A 4,535-nucleotide genomic window follows, 5' to 3' on the forward strand; every position below is an offset into this window, starting at 1 on the left:
CCCGGTCCATTCTTTTAATACTCGAAATACAAATCTGTCTGCAATACTTGTTTTTACTATTTTCTCTCGCAAACAATCATCTTCCACACAATACGGTTAATCCTTTGTTACAAGCAAGCCGGTGAGATTGACAACCTCACTCTGTTTCGTTGGGGCAAAGTACTTTGGTTGTGTTGTGCAGGTTCCACGTTGGCGCGGAATCTCCGGTGTTGCGCCGCACTACATCCCGCCGCCATCAACCTTCAACGTGCTTCTTGGCTCCTCCTGGTTCGATAAACCTTGGTTTATTTCTGAGGGAAAACTTGCTGCTGTGCGCATCATACCTTCCTCTTGGGGTTGCCCAACGAACGTGTGAAATACACGCCATCAGCCTCGTGCCCCACTTCCTTTCCCCCTCGGTCTTCTGGAAGCTTCGTGTAAAAATAGGACCCTGGGCGTTGATTTCGTCCAATTCCGAGAATATTTCCTTACTAGGATTTCTGAAACCAAAAACAGCGTAAAACAGAACTGGCCCTTCGGCATCTCGTCAATAGGTTAGTTCCGGAAAACGCATAAATATGACATAAATTATGCATAAAACATGTAGATATCATCAATAATGTGGCATGGAACATAAGAAATTATCGATACGTCGGAGACATATCATTGTCTTCTCCTCATGTGCTTTATTGTCGGATCTTGTGAGCTGCCTAACATGATCAAGATCATCTATCTGTAATTCTATATGTTGTGTTTGTCGGGATCCGATGGATAGAGAATACTATGTTATGTTGATTATCAATCTATTACCTATGTGTTGTTTATGATCTTGCATGCTCTCCGTTATTAGTAGAGGCTCTAGCCAAGTTTTTGCTCTTAACTCCAAGAGGGAGTATTTATGCTCGATAGTGGGTTCATGCCTCCATTAAATCTGGGACAATGATGTAAAGTTCTAAGGTTGTGGATGTGCTCGTTGCCACTAGGGATAAAACATTGATGCTATGTCCGAGGATGTAGTTATTGATTACATTACGCACCATACTTAATGCAATTGTCTGTTGTTTTGCAACTTAATACTGGAAGGGGTTCTGATGATAACCTGAAGGTGGACTTTTTAGGCATAGATGCATGCTGGATAGCGGTCTATGTACTTTGTCGTAATGCCCAATTAAATCTCACAATATTCATCATGTCATGTATGTGCATTGTCATGCCCTCTCTATTTGTCAATTGCCCGACCGTAATTTGTTCACCCAACATGCTATCTTATGGGATAGACACCTCTAGTGAACTCGTGGACCCCGGTCCATTCTTTTATACTCGAAATACAAATCTGCTGCAATACTTGTTCTTTACTGTTCTTTGCAAACAATCATCATCCACACTATACATCTAATCCTTTGTTACAGCAAGCTCGGTGAGATTGACAACCTCACCGTTTCGTTGGGGCAAAGTACTTTGGTTGTGTTGTGCAGGTTCCACGTTGGCGCCGGAATCCCCGGTGTTGCGCCGCACTACATCCCGCCGCCATCAACCTTCAACGTGCTTCTTGGCTCCTCCTGGTTCGATAAACCTTGGTTTCTTTCTGAGGGAAAACTTGCTGCTGTGCGCATCATACCTTCCTCTTGGGGTTCCCAACGAACGTGTGAGTTACACGCCATCAGCGGCCATCACGAACCACTACTACCTCGATCTCACGCCGGAGCAGCGGATGAATCCTCGCTGGCATCCCGATAACCAGCATACTTGGGACGCCTTCTTCATCAATCGGCGTGAGAGGGCGCTCGCCGTGTATGAGGAGGACGGTCCGCCTCCCCGGGAACTTCCACGAGGCCGGCCGTCGGCTATGGTGGTACGGCCGGACTCTGCAGAGCGTCATGGACTACATCACGGTCGGCGATATCCCCCGCCTGCGCTACCCTCAGTTCGAGCCACGAGCGCCGCCCGACAACAGCGACGACAACAGCGACGACGACGGCGGCAACTTAGAAGGCGACGACTACCAGTACAATGGCGGCGGCTATGAAGACTACGAGTATGCATATTATACGCCTAGGCAGGAGTATGACTAAATCACTCCAAATTTCATGTATCATCAGCGTGGTTTCTCGAATCAATCGAATCATTCGAAAATGGACACCAAACACATCACGGTTAATATAATTCACATGATCCATTCAATAAAGTTTGGTACAATAAATTATTACACATCATTTCTTCCCTTGTGTCCCTGCTTGCTGATACGTCTCCGACGTATCGATAATTTCTTATGATCCATGCCATATTATTGATGATACCTACATGTTTTATGCACACTTTATGTCATATTCGTGCATTTTCTGGAACTAACCTATTAACAAGATGCCGAAGTGCCGCTTGCTATTTTCTGCTGTTTTTGGTTTTAGAAATCCTAGTAACGAAATATTCTCGGAATTGGACGAAATCAAGACCCAGGGTCCTATTTTGCCACGAACCTTCCAGAAGACCGAAAGGGATACGAAGTGGGGCCACGAGGTGGCGACACCACAAGGCGGCGCGGCCAAGGAGGGGCCCGCGCCGCCCTATGGTGTGGGCCCCTCGTCAGCCCTCCGACTCCGCCCTTCCGCCTACTTAAAGCCTCCGTCGCGAAACCCCCGAGGCGAAAAACCACGATACGGAAAACCTTCCGCAGACGCCGCCGCCGCCAATCCCATCTCGGGGATTCTCGAGATCTCCTCCGGCACCCCGCCGGAGAGGGGATTCATCTCCCGGAGGACTCTACACCGCCATGGTCGCCTCCAGAGTGATGAGTGAGTAGTTCACCCTGGACTATGGGTCCATAGCAGTAGCTAGATGGTTGTCTTCTCCTCATTGTGCTTCATTGTTGGATCTTGTGAGCTGCCTAATATGATCAAGATCATCTATCTGTAATACTCTATGTTGTGTTTGTCGGGATCCGATGGATAGAGAATACCATGTTATGTTAATTATCAAGTCATTACATATGTGTTGTTTATGATCTTGCATGCTCTCCGTTATTAGTAGAGGCTCTGGCCAAGTTTTTGCTCTTAACTCCAAGAGGGAGTATTTATGCTCGATAGTGGGTTCATGCCTGCATTGACACCTGGGACAAAGGACGTAAAGTTCTAAGGTTGTGTTGTGTCGTTGCCACTAGGGATAAAACATTGGCGCTATGTCCGAGGATGTAGTTGTTGATTACATTACGCACCATACTTAATGCAATTGTCCGTTGCTTAGCAACTTAATACCGGAAGGGGTTCGGACGATAACCTCGAAGGTGGACTTTTTAGGCATAGATGCAGCTTGGATGGCGGTCTATGTACTTTGTCGTAATGCCCAATTAAATCTCACCGTACTTATCATGACATGTATGTGCATTGTTATGCCCTCTCTATTTGTCAATTGCCCGACCGTAATTTGTTCACCCAACATGCTTTTATCTTATGGGAGAGACACCTCTAGTGAACCGTGGACCCCGGTCCATTCTTTTAATACTCGAAATACAAATCTGCTCGCAATACTTGCTTTTACCGTTTTCTCTCGCAAACAATCATCTTCCACACAATACAGCTTAATCCTTTGTTAAAGCAAGCCGGTGAGATTGACAACCTCACTGTTTCGTTGGGGCAAAGTACTTTGGTTGTGTTGTGCAGGTTCCACGTTGGCGCCGGAATCCCTGGTGTTGCGCCGCACTACATCCCGCCGCCATCAACCTTCAACGTGCTTCTTGGCTCCTCCCTGGTTCGATAAACCTTGGTTTCTTTCTGAGGGAAAACTTGCTGCTGTGCGCATCATACCTTCCTCTTGGGGTTCCCAACGAACGTGGTGAAATACACGCCATCAAGCATATTTTCTGGCGCCGTTGCCGGGGAGATCAAGACACGCTGCAAGGGGAGTCTCCACTTCTCAATCTCTTTACTTTGTTTTTGTCTTGCTTTATTTTATTTACTACTTTGTTTGCTGCACTCTATATCAAAAACACAAAAAAAATTAGTTGCTAGTTTTACTTTATTTACTATCTTGTTTGCTATATCAAAAACACAAAAAAATTAGTTTACTTGCATTTACTTTATCTAGTTTGTTTTATTTACTACTGCTAAAATGGCTACCCCTGAAAATACTAAGTTGTGTGACTTCACTAGCACAAATAATAATGATTTCCTATGCACACCTATTGCTCCACCTGCTACTACAGCAGAATTCTTTGAAATTAAACCTCGCTTTATCGAATCTTGTTATGAGAGAGCAATTTTCCGGTGTTAGTTCCGATGATGCCGCTGCCCATCTCAATAAGTTTGTTGAACTATGTGAAATGCAAAAATATAAAGATGTAGATGGTGACATTATAAAACTAAAATTGTTTCCTTTCTCATTAAGAGGAAGAGCTAAAGATTGGTTGCTATCTCTGCCTAAGAATAGTATTGATTCATGGACTAAATGCAAGGATGCTTTTATTGGTAGATATTATCCCCCGCTAAAATTATATCTTTGAGGAGTAGCATAATGAATTTTAAACAATTGGATAATGAACATGTTGCTCAAGCTTGGGAAAGAAT

Source organism: Lolium rigidum, chromosome 2, assembly GCF_022539505.1.
Source record: "Lolium rigidum isolate FL_2022 chromosome 2, APGP_CSIRO_Lrig_0.1, whole genome shotgun sequence".
Taxonomy (NCBI): Eukaryota; Viridiplantae; Streptophyta; class Magnoliopsida; order Poales; family Poaceae; genus Lolium; species Lolium rigidum.